Source organism: Geotrypetes seraphini, chromosome 8, assembly GCF_902459505.1.
Source record: "Geotrypetes seraphini chromosome 8, aGeoSer1.1, whole genome shotgun sequence".
NCBI classification, from domain to species: Eukaryota; Metazoa; Chordata; class Amphibia; order Gymnophiona; family Dermophiidae; genus Geotrypetes; species Geotrypetes seraphini.
Window position 1 is genome coordinate 112,104,756 of NC_047091.1, and position 26,903 is coordinate 112,131,658.

Genomic DNA, 26,903 nt, shown 5'->3' on the forward strand with positions numbered 1-26,903 from the left:
CATCTCTTTTTTTCCCTCCATCTTATTGTTCAGCATCAATGGGGGAAGGAAGAAGAACAACAAAAAATGGAGGAAAGAAGAATCCATGGGAGGGCAGAGAGCTGGGATAAGAAGATGCTAGGGGATGAAGAGAAAGGGACAGGGAGATATAGGCTGACCAGTGGAGAGAGGGAGGGGTATTCTGAAAGTGGTGAGCCATTTGAATGAGGTCAAAAGGGAGATGACAAGATGAATGAGAGTATGGAGAGAAACAGAAAGAAACACAGACATATATTCTACCGCCAGCGGGAGGAAGGGAGACAGAAATAAAAGAAGAAAGACACAGGGACAGCGAGAGACACAGAAAGACAGACAGACAAAGGGGACCAGGGACAGAGACAGACAGAAAGAAAGACAGCAGGACAGAGAGAGAGACACGGAAATAAAGACAGACAGACAGACATATATTCTAGCACCCGTTAATGTAATGGGCTAAAATACTAGTAAACTTTATAAAACACATTATTCTATTTCTTATAAAGCACATATTTTAATTGAACTCTCTGACATCCTCAGCCTTGCCATTCACAAAAATAGAAGGAAGAAAAGTTCCCGTTTCCTGCTGTCTCATGTCCCCGGCCTATACAATATTTTTCTTCTGCAGACCCTTCAAAAGTCTGACCAAATCCTCATTTCACTTGCATTATAAAGTACTGAGGATGCCATCTCTCTCCAATCCCAGGTAAGACAGTAGTGCAAACTAGTGCTGCCCAATTCAAGAAAAAAAATTTTTTCGATTCGATTCAGCCTATTGAATTGGTTTTTTGATTCAAATTTCCTGCCCAATTGGGTGTTTGGTTTTTTTTTTTTTAACATCCTGGTGGGCTTATTTTATAGCTTTTTCACCCCCCTTTGGCTTCTCCTAACCACACTGGCACTGTGGTGTAAATAAAATAAAGAAACAAAAAGGACTTTTCCTCTCTGTTAAATCCTAGCTCACGTTTGCGGTCTAACACCAGCTCTGGCAGGATACACATTTCAAATCTGACATATTGTAATCACAAAACAGAAAATAGAATTAGTTTTTCTACCTTTTGTTGTCTGGTTATTTTTCAAATCTTGTTGGTCCAAGGCTCTGGTTGTCTTCTGATAACTTGCTTGCCAGGGTCTCCTTCTTCCTTCTTTCTGCATGCTAACCATCCATCTGCCATCTCTGTCCTCTCCGTTTCCCTTCCCTCCCCAGGAGGTCTGGCCTCTATCCTTTTTTCATCTCCCTCCACAGATCTATCTTTTCTTAACTACCCTTTCATCCAGCATCTCTCCCTCCTTCCCCACCACCCCAGGGTCCACCATCTCTCCCTTTCTTTTCCCAACTACCCTCCTATCCAGTATCTCTGTCCCCCCCCCACACCATCCCTTGTGTCCAACTTCTCTCCCTTTCTGTTCCTTTCCTCTCTAAAAACTATGGTCCATCATCTCTCCCTATTCTATATTTTCAGATCAATTATTTCTTCCCACCCAAAGTCCGGCATATGTGCGTCTCTTAGAACCCCCTCATTCCCTCCGTGTATTTCTACACCAGGGCCCCCCTCCCTGAAGGCCTGCATCCCACCACTGAAGGCCTGCACTCCCCCCCCCGAAGGCCTGCACTCCCCCACCCGAAGGCCTGCACCCCCCCGAAGGCCTGCACCCCCCCTCCGAAGGCCTGCACCCCTTTAAAGGCCTGCCTGCCTGCCTACCCCCCGAAGGCCTGCACTCCCCCCCGAAGGCCTGCACTCCCCCACCTGAAGGCCTGTACCCCCCGAAGGCCTGCACCCCCCCTCCAAAGGCCTGCACACCCCTTGAAGGCCTGCCTGCCTGCCTGTCCCCCCCCGAAGGCCTGCCTGCCTGTCCCCCCTTGAAGGCCTATCCCCCCTTGAAGGCCTGTCCCTCCCTTGAAAGCCTGCCTGCCTGTCCCCCCCCTTGAAGGCCTGTCCCTCCCTTGAAAGCCTGCCTGCCTGCCTGACCCCCCCCCCTTGAAGGCCTGTCCCCCCTTTGAAGGCCTGCCTGCCTGTCCTCCCCCCCCTTGAAGGCCTGCACTCCCCCCCGAAGGCCTGCACTCCCCCCCGAAGGCCTGCACTCCCCCACCTGAAGGCCTGTACCCCCCCGAAGGCCTGCACCCCCCCTCCAAAGGCCTGCACCCCCCTTGAAGACCTGCCTGCCTGCCTGTCCCCCCCGAAGGCCTGCCTGCCTGATCCCCTTGAAGGCCTATCCCCCCTTGAAGGCCTGTCCCCCCCTTGAAGGCCTGCCTGTTCCCCCCCCCTTGAAGGCCTGTCCCTCCCTTGAAAGCCTGCCTGCCTGTCCCCCCCTTGAAGGCCTGTCCCTCCCTTGAAAGCCTGCCTGCCTGCCTGACCCCCCCCTTGAAGGCCTGTCCCCCCTTTGAAGGCCTGCCTGCCTGTCCTCCCCCCCTTGAAGGCCTGCCTGCCTGTCACCCCTCCCTCCCCCTTGAAGGCCTGCCTGCCCGCCCCACCCCGAAGGACCGCTCGCCCCCCCTGGCCTCCCTGCACCATCTGAATCAGGCCCTGAGGGGGTGCTCCCGGCCTTGAGTTCAGTCCCCCCCACCGAAGAACCACTCGCCCCCCTGGCCTCCCTGCACCACCTGAATCAGCCCGCAGCGGGATCGCAATGTCAGCGATCCCTTCGCTGCTTCGGAGCTGCTTCCTCCGCCGCGGTCCCGCCCCTTCTCTGATGTCAGAGGAGGGGAGGGGCGGGACCGCGGCGCAGGAAGCAGCGCCGAAGCAGCTCAGGGATCGCCGACATCGCGATCCCGCTGGGGGCTGCTTCATAGGTGGTGCAGGGAGGCCAGGGGGGCGAGCGGTCCTTCGGGGGTGGGGGGGACTGAACGGCAAGGCCGGGAGCACCCCCCTCAGGGCTGGCACCCGGGGCGGGCTGGCACCCGGGGCGGACCGCCCCCCCCCTTAGTACGCTACTGCCTACAAAGACTCTGCACTAAGATCCGGCAAATAATACAAAAGAGAGCAGAACAACACACTCCTGCTGGCACACATGCACAAGGAAAAAACTGTAGGTGGAGCTAGAGAGCACAATGAAGTACAGCAAAGGCATAGAGAAAAAAATCTGGAGTGGATTCTTTCTGCAGATAGCACGCGGCCATGGGGACACAACCCATCTGTCTTGAATGTCTCACCTACTGCACTTGAATGAGGGTTATGTGATTTGCTCAGAAGTCACAAGGAGCTGCAGTGAAAATTGAACCCAGTTTAGGGTTACCATATGGCTCCAGAAAAAGGAGAATGGATTGAGACATCTGGGTTTTACTTCCATTACTTTCAATTGAAGTAAAACCTGGATGTCTTAATCCGTCCTCTTTTTTCTGGAGCCATATGATAATCCTAACCCAGTTTCTCTGCCCACTGTACTAACTTTATACACTCACTTATCGCCGCTAACTGGTTAAGTGCTGGCTCCACCTTTTCATTTAGAATCCAGTCTATAATTCTGGAGACTGCATTTTCAAAAAGATATAAATAGGATGGAATTGGTCCAGAGGAAAGTAATTAAAATGGCTGATGGTCTACGTCAGTGGTTCCCAACCATGTCCTGGAGGACCACCAGCCAGACAGGTTTTCAGGATAGCCTTAATGAATATGCATGGAGCAAATTTGCATGCAAATCTTTCTCATGCATATTCATTAGGGTTATCCCCAAAACCCGACTGGCTGGTGGTCCTCCAGGACAGGGTTGGGAAACACTGGTCTATGTCATAAGGCAAAGATCGCCTGGAGGAAAGGCGGGAGAAGGGAGATATAATAGAGACATTTAAATACATATGTGACATAAATACACATGAGGCGAGTCTCTTTCAGTTGAGAGGATATTCCAGAGTGAGAGGGCATTGGGTGAATTTAAGAGGTGATAGGCTTAGGAGTAATCAATGGAAATACTTTTTTACAGAAAGAGTGGTAGATGTTTGGAATACTCTCCTGGTAAAGGTAATGGAGAGAAAGACTGTGTCTGAATTCAAGAAAGAGTGGGATAGGCATGTGGAATCTCTCAGAGAGAGGAGGATATAATGGATACTGTGGGTGGGCAGACTGGATGGGCCATGTGGCCTTTATCTGCTATCATATTTCTATGTTTCTCTGCTCCTAATCTAGCTAGTTAGAGAATGTCTGGTCTGAGGAGATTTTTAGATGCACTAACCAGTTAAGTGCTGCTGAACAACCAGGCATGGTTTAATTGGGGTTTAATTGGGTAGGAACCTCCCTGGTTATGTTATAACATTTTATTGAAGGAATCAAGTAAATATAATACAAAGGGCTAAACCCTTTTGAATATCGACCCTGTTATTATTACTGACGCTTATTTACCAAATACTTGAGAACTCTGCCCTTTGCATCCTCAGGACTTCATATCATTATAAGGGTCAGCAGCAGGGGGGACTTAGGAGTAACGTCGAGATATTTTTTTCACAGAGAGGGTAGTGGACACCCGGAACACTCTTCCAGGAGAGGTGGTAGAGTCAAAAACTGTGAGCATGGGATAGACAAAAGGGATGCCTAAATAGAAAGAGGATGGAAATACAACATGACTATTGAGATAGGAACTAAGGCTGATGCCGATCAGACTTCTATAGTCTGTGTCTTGCAAATGGCAAAAGACAAGTGAAGGTTCGACAACTCCAGTGTTGTAGATTACTTTATTGTCATATACTGTGAGTGAGGGTGTCATGCAGCTCGTGGGGAGGAGGGTAGGAAGACATCTCATCTATTAAGTTGCATGCTGTCAGCTATACTTGGGAATTACAGTGGAACCTTGGTTTACGAGCATAATTCGTTCCAGAAGCATGCTCATAAACCAATTTACTCATATATCAAAACGAGTTTCCCCATAGAAAGTAAGGGAAACTCGCTTGATTCGTTCCACCTCCCATCCCCCCCAGCCACCGGCACTGCTCCACCCCACTCCACCACATTCCCAAAAGACCCCCTCACCCCCAAGGCCACTGGTGGGCTTCCACATCTCCCCCCCCCATGAACCGGCATGGCTCCCCTGTCTGCAAACGCTGCCCCTCCGCAAACTAGCATCGCCCCCCCCCTCACGAATGCCCACCCCCCGCGTGAACTGTCATCCCCCGCCCACCCAAACTGAAAGCTTACCCCCCAATGTGGCACCGGCATGCAGCACCAACTCACAGGAGGTGTCGGTGCCGGTGCCCGAAGATCGTGCCTCTCCTTCGACTGGGCCTTGAGCATGCGGGGCCTTGAGCATCTGCGCATGCTCAAGGCCTTCTGGCTCTCATTCCCTCCAGTGCCACATTGGGGGTAAGCTTTCAGTTCGGGCAGGGGATGCCAGTTTGTGCGGGGGGGGGGGGGATCCCAGTTCACGTGGGGGCAGCATTTGCGGGTGGGGGGCGATGCCGGTTAGCGGGTGGGGGGGACTTGCAAATCGAGTCAATGCTCAGTTTGCGAGTCACAAAACACTCGCAAACCGGTGCACTCATAAACTAAGGTTTGACTGTATATATGGCTATAACCAAGACTCCATCATGTTTGGCTGCTTATATGGTTGGCAAGGAGACTTGACAACCAGTTTTTAAGCATGGGTGACTGGGATCTGTACAGAGTGGAGGGGATGGCTCTGGCCACTTTGTTGGGCACACTAGATGGACCTTGCAGGCCTTTATCTGCCATTATTTATTATGTTACTAACCCTGCTACACCTCGTTAGACCTGGCGTTCAGCTTCCTGAGTTGTACTGCATCAGGGTGGAACAGCTAGTAGCCGTAATACCATTGATTTTAATGTGCAATGTGGTATCTAATTCAAAGTTTTTGCTAGACTGGCTTCTGTGCAAAACCCTTTTGCGCCAAGAAAGTTGTGTGCAGACGTCATGATAACTGCACTCTTCCATCTCTATCGAACCCTCTGATTGTGAGATCATATAAGGACAGGAAAATACCTATTTTACCTAAATGTAACTCACTTTGACTTGCTAATGGAAAAAGCCTGAGCTAAGTTCTAATATCTTTTCCCACCTGAGCCTTATCCCCTTGGAGATTCATATCGTGGCCTTTGTCATGACCTAAAATCTCCTTTCCACTAAAAAGATTTGTTTCTGGTCAAAACTAGGGTTGCCAGATTTCCTAAGTTAAAAAGAAAAGAGGACACCTGGCCCCGCCCTGTTCTGCCCCCAGCCCCGCCCCGCTCCATTCCGCTTCCAGCTCTGCCCCGTTCCACTCCCAGCCCCATCCTCACACGAACCTCCCCGAGCTCAGGATCACATCTGCGCATGCATGTGTGTAATGTCATTGCATTGACGTCCACGCCTGCACAGATGCTCTCCAGACACGCCCCTGAGGCGGGGACTTACAAAACCCAGCCAAACTGCCAGGTTGTGGAAATCCCTCTGGGCACCTGGACGATCCTCTAAAAAAGAGGGCATGTCCAGGTTTTCCCAGATGTCTGGTAACCTTAGTCAGGACCGTCTTGAGCTGGACACCCCCCCTGAGCAACATGCCTTCTGGCGGTCCTATCTTGCCCACTGCATCACAGCCAAGCAGGGAAGGCAATGGAAGAGACACAAGTTTGGAGCCCCCACCTCCCTTGTGCCCTGTGCAGCTGCACTGCCTGCACTTAGGTCGCTATGGCCCTGCTTCTGGTATATTACAGAGATAATTCAAATACAATGATGTTACATATTACGTATGCCAATGTTTAATCATAAGGAAGTGGAACTTGCACAGCGTGCCAGATACAACTCTGGCTATCTTGTTAGTCAGACTGGATATAGTGTACAGACATTTACTGTGTTAATATAATACAGTATATCCTACTACATTACAAATGTGAGGGACAGGGCCTCAGGCTGGCACCTCCAGCCCAAAGTTCAAAAAAGGCCACCATTCCTAAAGCTATTTTTCTCTCATCTCCCTACATTTCTCTTGCTCCTTTTCCACTGAAAAACTAAGCAGCAGAAAGGGACAGTACATCAGCAGGGGCTCTCTGCTTCCCTCCTGCTTCTTTTGCCATCCAGTCAGCAGAGGAAACCTCCTGCTGTGGTCTGACTTTTGCAACCACCCACATTCTTAGGCCCTAGGCTGACCCTCTTCCTTCATCTCTCCCTCCAGCCTTCCAAATTAGATGCTAAAGCAGTGCCCCTCCAAGCCCCAGCTGCTAGCAATTCATTTTTTCAGGGGGCAATTAGCATTGCTGCGGACTGGCTGGTAACAAGCAGACAAGCAATATTTTAATTTTCCGCTGGGGTCACAGACCTCATTACGTGTCTGCGGTCTTTCCCTTCATTCTCTCTTCCTCCCTGATGGTGCCCTGTGAGACCCCTTACCAGAGAGCCATCAGCAAAACTGAAGGGCTACCGAGGATATACCCACAGTACCAGGATCAGGAAAAAGCAGCTCCTGCACTCTTTCCTCTCTCCTCGCCCTACTGAGAAAAAGAGTCATGAGAGGACAGAGTTGGCACTTAATCAAAGGAGAGAAAGAGGGAAGAGAAACACAACATGAAAGGAGAGAGAGGGGTCAAGGAATTCTGGATTTAGCTCATACCTTTCTCAGTAATGGAAGGGGTGAGTTACATGCAGGTACAGTTCCTAAGAAGCTACAGTCTAAGCCTGTATCCGAGTCAATGGAGGATTAAGGTAGGGTTATCAGGCGTCTAGATTTACCCGAATATGTCCTCTTTTTAGAGGATTCTCTGTGCGTCCAGACGGGTTTTCAAAACCCGGCAGATTATCTGGATTTTGAAAACTGATGGGAGCTCGGGGCTGCGTCTGGAGGCCATCCATGCCTCCACGGATGCGACACGATGACATCACATGCATGCGCACGATGTCATCGCATCACATCCATGCATGCACAGATGCCCTTCAGACGTGGCCCCAAAGAAACTAGGTTTATGTGGGGGCAAAGTTGGGAGGGGAGGAACTGGGCAGGGCTGTGGGTGAAATGGGGCATGGCCACTCATCCTCTTTTTTTTTTTGGGGGGGGGCATAAAAATCTGGTAACCCTAGATTAATGGGGCCTTTTACCTAGCTGCATTAGTTGCTAATGCATGCACAATGCAGCAAAAATGGCCTAAAATGTGACATGCTAAAGTGTTCTGTGTTAATGTTATTGGCTGCACGCTAAACATGCAGTATTTATTTTCTCAATTTTTTTTTTTTGGGGGGGGGTGGGTTGTGTGTTAGGGATGGAAAATGGATAGCGAGTGAGTGTGAAAGTGTTCACCAGCTGGTGCACTGACATTACTGTGTGCTATTTGGTTAACACAAACTTGTTTCCCCTTTTACAAAGCCATGATAGAGATTTCCCCGCTGCAAATGCACCAAAGCCCATTTCATTCCTAGCGCATTTGCCACAGAAGAATCGCTATCATGGCTTTGTAAAAGGGGCCTTTAATATGGCAGCATTAATTTTTTCAACAAAGCCAGAAATGAAGGCTATTTTGTGGCCATGCTAGAAATGGGCTTAGCGTACCTGTCTAAAAGCCTTCTAAGCCCATTTGCTAATGCAGCTTAGTCAAAGGGCCTCCTGGTTACTTGCTCAGCATAATAAGACATTTCAATGGGATTTGAACGCTGACCTCCCTGGTTCTTAGGGTTGCCAGACGTCCGGATTTCCGCGGACATGTCCTCATTTTCGAGCACATGTCCGGGGATCTGGACGGCTTTTCAAAACCCAGCACTTTGTCTGTGTTTTGAAAAGCTTCCAACTAGTGGCAACGTCGGGACAGCATCTGCGCCTGCACAGATGCAATGTGGTGATGTAACATTCATGCATGTGACATCATCGTGTCACACCAGCGCATGCACAAATGCCCTCCCGACAAGCGAACAGGTTGAGGGAGTGGGGCTGGGGGCGGGGCTGGGGTGTGACTCAGGTAGAATGGGACTGGGCCGGGTAGAGCTGGGCGGGCCTTGGGGAGTGGGGCCATGGGTCCAGATTTTCATTATGGAAAATCTGGTAGCCCTACTGGCTCTCAGCCTACTGTTATAGCCACTAGGAAGGAGAAATATAAGGGAAAGGATAACAGAAAGCTAAAAATGAGATGACAAAACGTGAGGAAAAAACATGGGTCAACCATACTGCAGGCACTCAGTTAAATCTCTGACTCTAGTCTTCCACTCTTCAGGTTGGTGAGTGATGCTCAGAGGCAGCATGAGAGAGAGTCATGGTCATAGTTTATGGGTGTTTTGTTATTGTTAGTGGTCTTTTTATTGTTTTTATTGTTTACAGTATGTTACCCTTGAACTCCACTTTGGATAAAAGTGAAATGAAATGAAAAATGAAACACCAGTATACATGGAAGAGCATTTTCAACAGAATGTATAAGTTCGACCCCCAGACGTCCAGAGATGGATATCCAACAACTAGCAGCAATAATCAAAAAGATGTACAAGGAGATGAAGATGTTTCAAAAATCAAATAGATAAGCTTCTGAAAAATCACCGTCTAAGGAGGGCTCTAGTGGACGACTAAGTGTTTCAATTATACGTCCCACAAAATGTCTACAGTAGACGACCCCATTAGTTGTGCCAGAAAACATCTCTGAAGATGTCAAAACCTTACCGTAGTAGTAACAGGATATTCCTGACATGCTATACATCTATACGTATATAGCTCAGCACTTGGTAAAACATTTCTTTGAGGGCAGTGAGGAGTTAGGTTTGGTAGCATCTCCCTATACCCTAGCCATAGGTACTTCTCTCTCTCTCTCCTTTCAGCCCTTCCCCCTGGGTGCTTTTCTGTCTGTCTGTCTTTCCTTCCAACCCCCCTCCAGTGCTTCTCTTTCTGTCTCTCTCTCCTTCCAACCCCCCAGTGGAATCTGCATGGTCTCTCTCTTCACCTTCCTCCTCCCTGGCTGCTGCATTGAATCTTCAGGCAGTCTGGCAGTGGCAACGAGGTTAGACTGCTGCCATCAGCATGCCCTGGAAGTCATTTCTCTGCAGTGGGGGGAGGGGGGGCCTCCACAGTTGGGCCAATGTTCAAGCAGTACCACAAGCTCTCCTGGTAGACTTCAGGCAGCATGGAGGTATGGAGCATAGAGAGAACTTTGTAAGTTTTTGTAGATTAACAGTTTGGGGGTCCTGTTGAACTCCCCCTTATAATTTCAAGGTCATATCTCTTCAGTGGTGAAGACAATGTTTTTAAAAATCTGTTTAGTACTGAAATTGTGAGATTTGCTTTCTCCATCTAACTTTCATCAAGTTATGCAATGCTTTGTTCTACCACATTTAGACTACTGCAATGTTCTTTTATGTGGGCTTCCTATGAAGTCATTGAAGTTTGTGAGAATAAGAATAGAAAATATATACGTCAGCCATCGTTTGGCAGTGGACTAACACTATTTAAAAAATGGCTCATTGCTTATGAACTTTCCATGGCTTTCGGCTAAAGTTTGCATTTACATTTATGGCAATATATTATGTATTATGGTATTGTCATTGTTCAAAGAGAGAATAATCCATTATTTTGGGGGATTTTAAGTATCAATCCTTTGGATAAAGAGAGAACCGTTTTTGTACAATCTTAAGCAATCAAAGGTCATAGAAAAACTTGCCAATCCAAATTTTATTAGGATTTATTAGGTTTATTAGGTTTTTGCCTTTATAAATGGCAAATCACAAACATGTTGACTATATATTTCCTACACATAGGGAAGATATTTGAATTTCAAATATATTTTCTAAATGTTGCTTTAAATAGACACTGGTCAACATGCACTTACCCCCTCTTTTACGAAACTGCGATAGCAGTTTCTAGTGCGGGAAGCCGCGCTGAATGGCCCACATTGCTCCTGACGCTCATATATACTCAATGAGCGTCGGGAGAAGCGCGGGCCATTCAGCGCGGCTCCCCGCACTAGAAACTGCTATCGCAGTTTCATAAAAGGAGGCCTTAGTTTTTCTTTATTATATATTGTTTGGTTACATCAGATTTTATTATTTTTCATAAGTGATGCATAAGTTTTCACACTTTCTTTACAGTGGCCCTCCCTTTTTTTGACTTGATTACTTTTTCTGATACTCGCTGAAAGTTATATCATGTAGAGGTATGTAACCAAAGTTTGCTTTTTTTTCTTTCTTTTTTCTTCTTTCCTAGTTTTCCTTATTTTTTCTTTCTTTCTTTCTCTTAATTATACCTTGGCTTATTAAAAATATTTTTATTGCTTATTAGGGCCTGTTTTACAAAGCTGCAGCGCAGTAACAGCCCCAAAGCCCATAGAGATTTAAAGGGCTTCGGGGCTGTTGCTGCATGGCAGCTGCTAGCACGGCATTCAAAGCAGGCCCTCAGTGTTCCCAAACTGCAAGACAGTAGAAGGCTGTTTTTCAAGTTTCTCAAAAAATCTACAGAAAAAGTGGAGGTCATATTTGGTGTATAATTTTAATAATTTCATCAACAATTAGCTAGCACATAGGCTTTAATCTTATATTTTACAGTTGAATGTGGTAACATTTGGTATTCATTTCAATGTTCTTTGATGTTTATGTATGATTTGACTCATTTTCAACTGCGAGTTTTGTCCGACACATTTGTATATTTTGTAGAGTAATGATGCATTGTCACATGTTTACATATGTCCATATAGATTTTTCACTATATGTGTATTTATATATGAATGTGTTAAATGTCAGTAATCAATGACATGATTTTTTGTTGTTTTGTTCTTAACTGACCCTTCCCAATGTTTATATATATACGATATGAGCTGCTATTGCATTCCACATCAGATATCTGCTGTATTGTTTTATTGGTTTTCCTATTTCTTTTAAATACATATGCTTTTTCATGCTATTGTTTTATGTATGTTTTTATCCTGTTTTCTTATGATATTTTAAACCTCTCCTGCCCTTGTTTGCCTACTTGTATCCATTTTAGTTAATTTGTCTGTCTATATCTATTTCCCTTGTTTGTTTTTATCAATTTTAATTATTGCCCATTGCTTTTTTTTTGTAAACTGCTTTGATTTGACTTTTTTATGTTGTTAAAAATGGCAGTATATCAAATAACTGTAACTGTATATGCTTTATGCTCACACATATATATATATAATTTTTTTTTCATATGCTATTTTTATGTTTTTTCTTTACACATTTTGATGTGTTTTTTGTACTCTAGACTCCTGATGCAAGCCATACAGGCTGAAACATGGATGTGTTGAGTCTTTATTGGAACAATAAAATCTTTTAGAACTCAGAGGTTGCCTTTGCTATGCTTGTTGATGCCAACAGCGGCCAAACCAGCCCACAAGTACCTGGCAATATCCCAATGATTTGAAAGGACATTATGAGGCCTATCCTTCCCATATTCTGTGGACTTTACCAACTGCATTTCAACAGGACATATGGATATATGTGGTGGGACATTATCAGCCTACTTGACGTTACTGCCTGCTATGCTAAATGCTGTCACCATATTCTACCAATAATAAAGTTGATGAATTCTGTTGAAAAGCTAATTTACAAGATGATGTTTAAGGTAACTGCAGTTTACAATTGGTTGGTTGGTTTGTTTGTTTGTTTTTTGGGGGGGGATTACATGTGTGTCCTGATCCTGTAATTGCAGTACAGAGATATGGATTTGCAGAGCCTCTGTTCCCCACAAAGGAGGCTACCCTCCCGAGTTCTGAAATTTTTCAGGTCTGAAAATTCTCAGAAATAATAAAGGATATCGGTGGCTCATAGAATGGAATGTGATGAGAATCAAGTAATTAATGACACTTTGAGAAAAAGCTTACATTTCTCACTGAATTGTGCCAGGCTAAGAGAAATAAACAATTTAGGTGTCAGAAAAGAATTTCTTCTTTGACCAGGTCAGACACTGTTAAAGGCTTTGGTTTATTTGGGCACACCTGTCTTGCTCCACTTAGAGTAATTTGATATAATTTTGGCTTTAAGAAGCCATGTTTTTGTATATCTATTCTTGCATTACTCTTTTCATAACAAGTATTCTAGCATGTCTATATTAATTTGTATTTACCCTAAAATTTGAAGCATTACTATTATTATTGAGGTTGTGAGTTTGATTCCCACTGCAGCTCCGTGTGACTCTGGGAAAGTCACTTCATTGCCCCAGGTACAAAATAAGTAAACCACTTTGATTGTGTAAACCACACAGAGAACGCAGTATAGAAGTTCCGTCCCCTCTACTTTATATACTTAACAATGAAAAGAATAAAATAGAATAACTATTATTAATAAAAGTTCAGAGTTTCTAAATTCTTGACAGGGAGGAGCACCCCTATGACCATTTGCAGCAGTGGTCACTCCTTGCCAATCTAATCAGTGTTCCCCCAGCCTGCCATAAAGGATTAGGGGAAGTGTGTGTCTACTTGCCACAACATATTATCCACTTATGTAGTTTTATTGACCTGGACCTGAGACTACAGAGCAGGACACTGAAATAGCTTAGTGGCCAAAGAGGAAGAGCAGTGCACTGTGTAGCCATTGGGGACAATGACCATGCAGTCAGTAGAATCTGAGCAAAAGGGGAGGGGGCTGGGTCTGCATGGAATATGTCACCTGTGCCAATGGCACCTGTGCCAATGCTCACATAAGTGAGATACCACAGTGGCCTGACCAACACGCGTGTGGCTTTGGCAGGCTAGGTGAGTGCTGTGTTGGCTGCTAGGATAGACTGGAAGCTCCCAGTGCCTAGGAATGTGAGGGAAGCAGTGACCTTGAGGTGGATGGGTATGGAGTTTTTCCTGTGTGTGCATGCTTGGAGGAGGAGTTTTCAGTTGCTGACAGAAATCCTGTATAACTGCCCTGTTGAAGCGGTATCTATCTAAACATTCCTGGTCTGTGAGGTCTAGGAAGGAGTGAGCCCTGAAGACTCTCATGCGGGAGTATCTCCTGTGTGGGCCCTCCCTGATCTCTCTCTTCCTCCCGTGGCAGAACTTCAGCCACCACCAGTGCAATAAGTGTTCCATGACCCACCACAGGTGCAGACCACTATCCCCACTAACTTCCACCATCTACCAAATGTTGTGCTCTCTCCCTAAACAGATGACCCCCCCCCCCAGGCACTCGCTATCCCAGACACAGACAACAACAGCAGTCTTCAATCAGCCAGCCCATCCCTTAGACATAGCAGACAGACACAGGTGAGACAATCAGCACTCACTCTGCAGCTCCTGGCACACAGGACAAACAGAGACAGCACAGTAACAGAGAGCAAGATGAGTAAGTAGAAATGGAAGGAAGTGGAGAGAGGTTTCAAGTAGGAGGGGTGGGGAAGTGGGATGGCAGGGGTCCGTGAGGTATGGACATGGGGTGAGAAATGGGTCAGTTAGAGAAGCAGGGCAGATTACTGTAGGTTTAGGTTTTGACAGGGACACAGACTTAGGATGTCCCTGATTGGCTCAGACATCTCAGGGTCCTGTGGCATCTGAGCCAATCAGGGCCTTAGACCCAGTATCGTAGTCGGAGGGAGGAGCAGGAGGTGTTCTCAGTATCTCCTACTCCCAACTTTTAAGAGGTACAGGGCAGGGGGGCCTGGAGGGGGAAGGGCCTCCAGTGGCAGGAGGGAGTGGGCATCCATCCTGCCTTTTTTTTGGGTGGGAGCGAGGGAGTTCCTTAATGGCAGAAGGGAGTGGGCATCCTTCCTGGTTTTTTGGGGGGTGGGGGAGGGAGTTCTTTCATGACAGGAGGGAATGGGCATCCCTCCTGTCATTTTGCTGTGTGTCGGCAGCTCGGGGTGGGGGGGGGGAGTGGCTTGGGGTGCCAGCGCAGGGTGGGAGGGCATGGCATGGGGGGCTTTTTTTTTTTAATGGGACAGGTTGTGTTTAATGTACACACATCTCTGCCATTAAAAACAAAACCAGAAATCCTAATAGCAGTGACAGGAGGCTGCTTTCCCTGTCACTGTTGTTAAGACTTTGCACACGTGTCAATCGCTCACTGAGCGACTTAATCGGTGATGTTTGCATGCAAACTTGTTAGTGCATTGATCACTGTTGGGGAATTGGTCAGCGAATCGGCCAACAGTGATCCAGTCGGTAATACTGACTGACTTGTGCATCTAGATCCTAGCCCCTAGTTCTCGGCTACTGGAGTTGCTATTCTAGCACCCCTTAGTTTCAGTGCAGCCCTGTCTTATCATACAGAAATAGAAAATGTCACAATGGTCTTTTATTCTGAGTTGAAATCCCCAAGACAAGGCTCACTTCCACCGAATTGCTACTGAGGTTTTAGGAACTTCAGGGTACGTATAGTCTCCAGCATAATACAAGGGTCATTTCATAAATAGTGCACACTATTTTTAAAAATTTACATGGGTTTTTTTTTTTCAAGTATTTCTTTACAATCCTTCAATATAGTCTCCCTGCTTTGCAATGACCAAGTCCCAACATCCGAGAAGCTTCATTATTCCATCCAAGACACCGTTTTGTTCAGTTGCCGAATGGCTCGGGCCGGCGGAAGAAAGCTCTATCAGAGATGCAAAACGATGTCCATGCATAGGTTGTTTCAACTTTGGAAAAAGGTCGAAGTCTGGTGGACTCATGTCTGGACTGTAGGGAGCATGAGGTAAAACCTCCCAGCTGTATTCGCGTAGTTTTTCAATGACAAGTGGAGAGTTCCATCTTCCCCAAGGCCAAAAACATTTTGACAATCTTTCTGTTGCCGCGAGCGTGGGTTCTGGGGATGGACGGCAGCGGAGGCGGCAGCAAACGTACAGGAAGGGAGGGAGGGAGTACTATATACTACAACTTACAGCCTTCTCATAAGATCTAGAGGAGTGTGTGGCGCAGTGGTTGGATCTACAGCCTCAGCACTCTGGGGTTGTGGGTTCAAACCCCGCGCTGCTCCTTGTGACCCTGGGCAAGTCACTTAGTCCTCCATAGCCCCAGGTACGTTAGATAGATTGTGAGCCCACCGGGACAGATAGGGAAAATGCTTGAGTACCTGATTGTTAAACCGCTTAGATAACCTTGATAGGCGGTATATAAAAACCTAATAAACTTGAAACTTGAAAACTTGAAACTTCAGATGTGCTCCTTATAGATTTTGTGCTTCTTGGCTTTATCCTTCAGACGGCAAGAGCCGCCGCGGCGGAAAGGCTCTGCGCCGCCGCACACATGCGCACTCCTACCTGCGGGTCCCTACAGCGCATGGAAAACAGGAGCATGCAGGTGGGAGTGCGCATGCGCGCTTAGAGATTTATTATATTAGATGTCTTGAAGGTTCTAATCCTCAATGTGGTTCAATTGGCCCACAATTCTCAGTACCCCACCCCCCATTCTTTTCTTTTCCCTATGCTACCTTTTTCTCTGAATGTTTGAGTGTCCTCTTTACTATTTTTAATGTAGTTCCTTGCTAGTTATTTGATATTTATTTATTTTGACTGGAGTAGCATACAGCAAATAACATACAATTGGAAAAAGTATGACAGGTTAAATTACAATTTCTGGTGGAATTCTGTATGTCATATATACAAAATGGAACTCACTATAGCAACGCAAAAAGGTTATTTTAGTAAATTTCAGAAAATCTGGGGACCATTAACTGATTTTTGTAATGAATGATTAACTTTTCCCATGATAAGATATTTGATTAGGGGGGAAATGGGTGGGCTTTACTTGTTGTTATTTCATAATACAGGACTATTTGAATAGTTTTACAGTAATGATACTTTTATGTATTATTGAGTAGGGGGGAGGGGAGGGGAGGTTATTCTATTCAATAAGAATAATTTAAATATTAGATTTCTTACATAATTTTTAAAATATTACAGAATATTAATTTGTTATGAAATGTTATACTTAAAGCATATATGAGAATTAATCAAGTGTGCATCTTTAAGTTCATATGAGTTTAACTGCTACACTTGTTGTAACATGCAAAAATGAATAAAGAATTTAAAACACGATTTTGTATTGCACACGGCTTTAACCTTCTGTATGATTTAATTTTATTAAACATAAAGGCCCGGATTCTGTAAATGACGCCAGTATGTGCCCAAGCTCAGTGAAAAACACCATTTAAACAACGGTTTAAGCTGATTGTCAAGGTGCCTACAGGTGCCTAAAACCTAGCGCTGGAATTGCGCCCCCATAGGCTCTTTACGGTGCCTAACGCCACCATAGGCGTGGCTAATGCCAGAAGTGGTGCTAGGCCCTGTAACACGCCTACAGATGCGCGATTCACATCAAAGGCAGGCAGAGATGTAGGCCTGGAAAACCCTGGCCCACATTTCTGGTGCCTATCTTTGCCGGAGATGTGATTCTCTAAATGGAGCCATCACGTGATTGACATGAGAGGGGCAGCTGCTTTTAAGGTGGCCACCACCACCATCGCTGGTTATAGAATCGGCCTGAAAGAGCTTAGAAAACTGTCCTCAACATATCTAATCTAATCCTTAGGTTTGTATACCGCATCATCTCCACGTTCGTAGAGCTCGACGCGGTTTACAGTAGGAGAAATAGGAAGGAACTACAACAGAGGGTTAGAGGTAGAAGTGGGAAGAAAATTTAGAGGACTTGGGATGCCAAGATATAAGTGTTTCCTTGATTCCTAAGTTGGAGGGAGACTTACATTTTTTGAGAAAAGCCAGGTTTTCAGATGTTTGCGGAAAACTTGGAGAGAGCTCAAGTTCCGAAGAGGGGAGGTAAGGTTGTTCCTATTGTACAGCTATCTTGTACAATAAGCTTTACACATGAAAACAATTTCCCCCCCCAAATAAACAATGTCAGACTTGAACCACTAAATTGACAGCTGAGGTATGAAGATGCAAGGGCTTACATTGGAAGGGGTGTGTAACCCCTACATGAGGTTGACCTTTTCAGGGGAAGGGAATGTGGTTAGTGGTAGAAAGAAGGAGCAGAGTTCTGTGGGGAGAATAATAATTACATGAATCCAGGGACCAATTTGAGCTGTTCAGGGCCTCCAGCAAAAGTTTTGTCTGCTTATGTCTAGGCCCAGCTGTGGGTATAATTACTTGATCACAGGCAGACCTGTGGAAGGGAGTCCTGCAATACCCAGAGAAAAATGTACAGGAGAAGGGTGTGAGATACTCAGACAGATGCGGAGATGTTCATAGAAATGGAGTGTGACAGTTGGCAAAAGGCTGTGGCAGGAAGCAGTGTATTCATTTTGAAATACCCTAGTCCCCTTTTTCTGACCATTTTTATTTAGAACAAATAGGGTTGCCAGCCTACTTTGATTTTTTTCCCCCATCCCTTTACCTCCCAATCTCTCCCTGCTCAGAAACCTAAAACTGTTCAAGTGCTGGAGATGCCAGCCATGGATGGAGAGATGAACTCTATTGATATCCAAGAGGGGAAGAAAATTCCTATAGCCATACACACAATGAACTTCTTGAACATTATTCCAGAGGAAATGGTTTGTTCAGACTCCAAGGGGTAAAGCTGGGAGGGAGAGAGTATGGGCAGCACAGTGCAGTGATCACACCACATGAAGACAATTGCCCTCATTTCTGCATCTGGACACATTCATGGAAAGACTCAACTCTACCCTTTCAATGAACACTTTTGCCCTTTTATTTTTCAGATGTCTGTCTCCTAAAAGCACATGAGATAAAGGCGGTGGCACTGCAAACGGAAATGCTAGTTTAGATAAGCGCTACACCCAAGGTTGCGCTCCCTGCTTCTTTTCTTTTTTTTTTAATAGAGTTTTTGAAATCAAGAAGTAATTAGATGTCTGCATGATCCTTTCTACTTTAATATAAAGTTCCTGCTAGAAAAAAAAATCTTGAAAAGAAAAAGAAGCAAAGAGCCTCTAATTTCCCTGGATATAATAATTGCCTTTACCATTTTCTGGCTTCTAGGTACAGACTTGGATGCTTTGCAACTTGTAGGGTATTTTTAGCTATTCTCAACAGGGTGCTACAAGATGAGGAACCTAATTTTAAAGAAAATGATAGCAGATAACCTATTTAGAAAGCATTTTTGTGTAACCAGACATCACATGATTGCAATATTTAATTGAGCTAAAATTTATTTTACAAGACAGCGCAGAACAGGTTCCGTTATTTTCTACAGAACAATATTTTCAAAGATATGACATCGGAGAAAGGGATTCATTTAAGAGGACAAAATCCTCAATGGTCAGCTCACCTCTTAGTCCAGGGGGGCTCTCATTCCAATAATTTAGGACAGCAAAGATGAACGTCTAACAGCTGTATTTGTAAACATTCATTTTAAGAAATTTATTCTTGGTCCATCGGTTGTGGCCCAAAAACCAAGCTTGAGTAAGATCCTCATGGACTCAAACTAGCAACCCCTGTCGTAGACCAACATGGCTTTTGGCCATAGGAACCCCAGAAACAGATGGCAGAACAAGACCATACAGCAAGGGTGTCAAAGTCCCTCTTCGAGGGCCGCAATCCAGTCGGGTTTTCAGGATTTCCCCAAATGAATATGCATGAGATCTATTAGCATACAATGAAAGCAGTGCATGCAAATAGATCTCATGCTTATTCATTGGGGAAATCCTGAAAACCCAACTGGATTGTGGCCCTCGAGAGGGACTTTGACACCCCTGCTATACAGTATGTTTTATCCAGTTTGGTCATCTAAATCAGTAGTTCCCAACCCTGTCCTAGAGGACCACCAGCTAGTCAGGTTTTTGGGATAGCCCTAATGAATATGCATGAGAGAGATTTGAATGTAATGGAAGTGACAGGCATGCAAATCTGCTCCATGCATATTCATTGAGGCTATTCTGAAAACCTCCAGAACAGGGTTGGGAACCACTGATCTAAATCATAGTCCATTCAACTTTCCAAAATAAGTGGGGGTGCAGAACACAACACAAAGTATCTGATCCTGGAAGCTCTGGCATCCACAGATGTGGCGCACCCTTGCTTCAAGTATTTAGGGCTGGTCTAACCATTTTGCAGACTATGTGGTTGCTTTGGGCAGCAGCTTCTAGAGGCAGCAAAGATTAGTTGTACTCATCATAAAGCAATGCAAAACTAATAGGTCTTGATAGTTATCCAAAGAATAATCCGCATATATTTTTACAAACAGGGATGGTGGACGATTTTCAAATAGACCATTCCTCCTGGTATGCAATGCAAAACACAGGGAAGTCTGGAGCTCAGAGTCAAGTGGCTGCATCCGACACCATCTGGGTCTCCCTTAAAGATATTAAATGTCTCTATTATAGCTCTCCTCTCCCATTATTCTTCCAAAATAACAGAGTGGAGATGATAGATCAGGCCAAGAACTTTTTTTATTGCAAATTTCTCTGTCACAACTCTTTATTGCAAAATTCACAATAAAGAGCTGTGTCAGAGAAATTCACAAGACAGAGTTCTTGGCCCAATTTATCATCTCCACTGTTTGCTATGTGGAGGTCTGTTCCTTTATTTGGGTTATTTGCTTTTCTTCCAAAATATACCTATTTAGATCTGTAAGTCTGTCCTCTTATGCTTTATGGTGAAGACCACTGACCATTTTAATATATGCTATCTGAACTGACTCCAGTTTAAGTCCTTTTGAAAGTGCAGTCTTCAGTTCTGTACATAGTACTCCAAATGAGGCTTTTATCATTTCCTTTTTCTTGCTGGCCATTTCCTTCCCTATGCATCCAAACCTCTTACTGTCTTTTCCCCTTATCTTCTACTATTTAGCTACCTTAAGATCAGAGGATTAACCCCCCCACACACCCCCCCCCGATCCTTTCAATTTTTTAAATTGCAATGCTTTCAATTCCAAACTCCAAACCATCTTCTAAGCACCAATATATTTGTCTTATCATTCCCTCTGTAATTCTACCACCTGAGCACAGTGTATTAATGCACCTTCTTGTCCAGTTTGTCTGTCCTGACTAGATTGTAAGCTCATTTCAGCAGGGACTGTCTCGTCTGTGTTTTGATGTACAGCGTTGCGTATATCTAGTAGCGCTATACAAATAAGTAGTAGTAGGAACGTTCCAAAAGGTTGTGTAAGGAATAGCAGAATACTGTCTAACCGTCTATCTTGGGCACCAGCATTTACACCAAGTTTTAGCAGGCATATGTCCAGCACCCAAAATGCTATTTTATATATGACACACACTTAGGGCTCCTTTTTCTAAGGTGCGCTAGCGTTTTTAGCGTGCACTAATGATTAGCATGTGCTAAGCATGTGCTAAACGAAAAATACTTTCGCAAGCTGTATGGAGGCGTAAGCGTTTAGCGCGTGCGGCATTTTAGCGCGCGCTAAGCGTGCGCTAAAGCTGCTAGCGCACCTTAGTAAAAGGAACCCTTAGCAATACATTTTTTAAAAAAATCTAAGTTCCAGCACCAATTTATTGAATTTCCTCCATATTGTCTCGGATCCCATAATCCACTGGATTTCAGAAATTGCACTAAACTCTGTCTTAGCAGTGTTTGCAGTGGTATAGCGAGGGTGAGTGGCGCCCGGGGCGGTGGAGCCCCTCTCCTGCCCTCTTCTCCATCCCCCTGTTCCTTCCTAACCCCCCCACTACCGTGCGCGTCTCGCCTTCCCTTCCCCGTACCTCTTAATTTTTCCAGGTGTGAGCGACATCACAAATTTGCTGCCCACATCGTGTCGGCTCCCCCCCCCCCCGATACCACTTCCCAGGAGCGGGACCCAGAAGTGATGTCAGAAAGAGACAACACTGATGTGGGCAGCAAGTTTGTGATACTGCTCGCACCGGGAAAATGAAAGATGTATGCGGGAAGGGAAGAGACGCACGTGCACAACAGGGGAAGTCGGGAAGGAGCAGGGGGCGGAGATGAGGACAGGTACTGGCACCCCCACAAGTGTTTCCATGAATTTACTCATCACAGGGGTCAGACCAACTGGTCACTAGTTTCCAACCTCCTCCAGTCTTCCTCAACTACATCTGGCTCTAAAAACAGCAAAAAGGTCAGATAGTGGGACTTCTAGAACTTTCCCAATTTCCCTCAATACCATTGGATTTAATCCTTCTAACCCAGGGGTGGGCATCTCCAGTCTTCGAGGGCCAGAATCCAGTTGGGTTTTCAGAATTTCCCCAATAAATATGCATGAGATCTATTTGCATGCACTGCTTTCAATGCATATTCATTGGGAAAATCCTGAAAACCTGACTGGATTCTGGCCCTCAAGGACCGGAGTTGCCCACCCCTGTTCTATCCCAATGCTTTCTCTACTTTTAGTTTGGCGAGTTCCTCATGAGCACAGTCTTGATAATCTACCTCTCTTCCATTCCTAGCTACTTGTTTTCTCCTGTCCTAATCCTGGTTCTTTCTCATGGATCACCAAAGAGAAGTATTTGAAAAGCAATTCTGCTTTATGTTATCAGTCTCTATGTACTCTGCCCCATAACCACTGAATCTCAATGCCACTGTTGCACTTGTTCTGTCACTAGCATATCTAAAAAAATATTTTCCCTTTGATTTCACTATTTCAGCTCTTTTATTTTCCATAAACATCTTTGCTTTCATGATCTTTGCTTCTCTTAGCTTTTCCAACTATTCTTGCCTGCCTTCCTCTTTCTATGTTCTTATAGTTTACGGGCACTAACCTTTTTTCCCCAACTTTTCAACTACTTCTTTCCAACGCCATTGCGGCCTCTTTTCCTCTTACCTCTATTTATTTTTCTAAGAAAGAGGTTTGTTGTCCTTATATTACACAGGCCAACAAAAAAATTTTTTTCTTGGTATCTTGGTTTTTTTGACCCATTCCTGGGGTTATTTGGGGTGCTGATTCAGACAATTGCATTGGATAGACCATATCAGCTCTAGTTTCTTAGATATGGTTGAATTTATGGTTCTATTCCAATCGGTCACTCCACCAGGATGAAAGAAGAGTACAACCCATATCTTTAGTCTTGGAAAAGATAAATTACTAAGAACATCAATGGGCGATTTGTGTAGACTTGAAGGTGGTTAATTTTCATCTTGGTCATCAAAGTGGCTGCACAATGTATTCTTGGGTTTTTATGCTTTTGAGATAGTAAAGCCAAACTTGAACATTGGGCAAAAAAAAAAAAATGGCCTCCTAGGGAATATATGGTGGTTGGAGGACAAAATGTAATCAATGAGCCTTTGGTACCATGAGATAGAATCATATTACCACTACCTATAAAGCTAGGCCTGATGAAACAATTTGTAAAGGTTTTGAATAAAGACAGTTAATGCATTTATGTTACCTGCACTTACCATGGAAAAACTGAATGCAGGAATTTTCAGTGGTCAACAGATCAGACAACTTATAAATGACCCACATTTCATAGCATCAGTGAATGAAATTGAATCATGTGCCTGGTCTTCATTTGTTCTTGTGAAAAACTTTCTTGGCAACAAGAAGGCAGACAACTACACACAATTAGTAGAGGATATGTTCTTTCATTTATTTCAACAGGCTTGGCTGTAACATGCAGGTTTGGCCATATAGTTGACTTACAACATACAACATTTCATGCTGGCTGTCCGAAAACATTCCCAATGAATTCTGACATTCTTTGCCTTTCCTCCTGTTAAGGTCTGTCAATATAAAAGATACTATAACAGATTATTTTCTTTTCAGGCAGCAGTTAGAGATAAACATTTTAGAAAGCTCTTAAAATCATATCTATTTGATAAATTCTTATATGAGAAGATTTGTACTGAACAATTTTAAATTTGTAATTCATGAGAATGTCCCAGCTTCTTCAAGTTGTAAACGCATAGAACTGGAAGGTAATGTGGTATACAAATGATAATGTAATAATAAAAATGTAATGAGTGCTAAAGTCCATTATTTGCACAGTCACTTAGACCATTTTCCAGAGAACCTTGGTGACTTAAGCGAAGAGCAAGGTGTAAGATTTCACCAATACATGAAAACAATGGAAGGCAGATAGCAAGGAAGATGGGATACACTCGTGATGGCAGACTATTGTTGGAATCTTAGGCGGGATTGTCCTGGCAGATCCCACTCTCAGAAGTCTTACAAAAGGAGCTTCTTGTGTGTCGATTGACTGGAAATTATATATCATAAACTTGTGCTTTTTGTATGAAATCAGTAGATTTTCATATTGTACGCGTTTCTTTTAATTTTTAATATGGGTGTGCACAGTGAAGAGTGGTATATGGCACATGTTCCGTATCTCAAAAACTAGAGCTGATAGAAGAAAACCGGTGCTATTTTTGGAATCAGCAGGTTAAATATACCCAGAAACAGGTCTAACATTTGAGGCACCAAAATGAGTGTTGGCCACTGTTATTTCCTTTCAATTTTTACTTTCTCTAGATATTTCTACCTCACCAATGACTCCTTAATATATTCTTCTGTCTTGAAGAAGTTAGTTTTCCAGGTACCTAGGACCTTTGTTTTGAATGCATTACCCTAGTACTGAAACACATCATCTGGTGATCCCTGGATCCTAAATGACCATCCATTGTGATATCGCTGGATCCTATATGACCATCTAGTATACGATCCATCAGCCCAAAGACAGAACTAATCAAAGACTGGCTGATCAAAGATAATTTAGGCTGCCTCTTCCTAGCCGAAACCTGGCTCACTTCCGACTCAGATCCTCGCATTACTGAATTCTGCCCAAATGGATACAAACTAGAGCTAGTTTGCAGAGAAAACAGAAGAGGGGGAGGTCTAGCAATCATTGTAAAAAACAACCTCAACATTAAAGTCCTAACCAAGCACTCCACCCCTCACCTAGACCTTCTTGCCTGCCAACTCTCAGACAAGTCTCTCACAGGAACTCTGAACTGCCTTCTATGCTATGTCACACCAGGAAAATGGAACACTTCTAAACAAGAACTAGAAGAATTTATCTTCCAGAATTCCTTATCTTCCCCACACAACCTGATCCTAGGATACATTAATCTCCACCTAGAAGACCACACCTCCAAACAAGTAGCAGACATTCTTTCATTCCTCAACACCCTATCCTACCAGATACTCAATCCTGAACCCACACATGAAAAGGGCCATCAACTTGACATAGCCGCTTACACATCTCCTAACCTCAACACACAAAACATCCACATCACCAACGGCTCTTGGAATCCAACCTTATGGTCCGACCACTACAAGTACACCTTCACCATCAACTGGGTGCATAATAACATCAAACCTATTCCAAGCACAACCAGCTTCAAGTCCAGACAGAAAATCAAACCCACTACCTTCTGGGACATAGTAGACCCAGCACTAGACTTAAACAACCACAAGGAGTTCATAAACACATGGCGTTCTATTAGTGAGACCACTTTGAACAAACTAGCACCACTAAAAACAAAAAACAAAATAAGCAGACCATCAGACAAATGGTTTGACGCCGAACTCCTACACCTAAAGAGGCATTGCAGACAACTAGAAAGGACATGGAAAAAACAGAAACAAGACCACAATAAAACAGAATGGAGATCCCAAATCAAACAATACAAAATCAAACTGAAGGAAAAACGTAAAGACTACTACTCCAAACTCATTGGCACTGAAAAACCAGACACCAAAAAACTTTTCAGCATTGTAAAAAACCTCACAGATACCAAACCCTTCCTCGCCACCCAAGGAACCCAGACTCCATCAGCTTCACAACTATCGGACTACTTCAAAAATAAAATCATCACAATCAGAGCCACATTCAACAATTCTCAAAATATCATAGAAGAGATACTAATAAAATCCACAAAAGACGAAGCCATCTCAGCAGATAGGACCTGGACCAACTTCCCAACGACACAATGGTCAGACCTGGACCGGCTGTACAAAAAATACAGCAAATCCTCCTGTGATTTGAACAACTGTCCTCCTTACCTATTAGCAACAGCATCCACCAAATTCATCGCTTGTCTAACGCTATGGTTGCAAACCACTCTCAAGGAAGGTCAGTTCCCTCCGGAACTTGGTGAAATCATAATCACCCCCATACTAAAAGACCCCAAAGGCCCAATAGACAACCCAACAAATTATAGACCAATCGCTTCTATCCCACTATACATCAAACTCATAGAGGGTCTAGTAGCACAATATCTATCCTACTACCTAGAAGACCACCACATTCTGCATCCAACTCAATCTAGTTTCAGAGCTAATCACAGCACAGAAACATTACTGGTATCTTTACTTGATATAGCCCGACAGCACCTCAGCAAAGGAAACAAGTTACTAATCATCCAACTCGACCTTTCAGCAGCATTTGACTTAGTAGATCATCCAATACTTCTCCAAACACTAGATGCCATAGGAATAACTGGTAAAGTTCACAACTGGTTCCAAGGATTCCTTCAAACAAGATCATATAGAGTTAAGTCAAAAGATATTTTATCCGACCCCTGGACAAACCCCTGCGGAGTACCACAAGGATCCCCACTATCGCCCATACTATTCAACCTCTTCATAGCTTCCTTAGGCACTGCCCTAGACGCCCTAAATATAACTTCTTTCAGCTACGCAGATGACATAACCATCATTCTCCCATTTGACATCCAAGACCCCAGCTCCAATGGACACCTAAAAACAACACTGGAAACAGTAGAAAAATGGATGATGAACCATAAGCTGAAACTGAATGCGGAGAAAATCAAATTCCTACTACTAGAGAAGGAACAAAAGCCATCTATAACAGAACTGGAAGTAAACGCAATCAAATATCCCATACAGAGCACTCTCAAAATTCTAGGAATACAATTAGACAGACGCTGTACTATGCAGACACAGATACACAAAGTCATACAGAAGGCATTCTTCACCATGCGAAACCTAAGAAAAATAAGAAAGTTCTTTACCAAAGAACACTACAAGATCATTGTACAATCCCTCACACTCAGTACCTTGGATTACTGCAACAGCCTCTACCTACCATGCCCAAACAACATGATAAAACAACTACAGACCGTTCAGAACACAGCCATCAGACTCATCTACTGTCTCAGCAAATTTGACCACATCACTCCCGCCTATGTAGACTCTCACTGGCTTCCGATAAAAGCAAGAACTCAA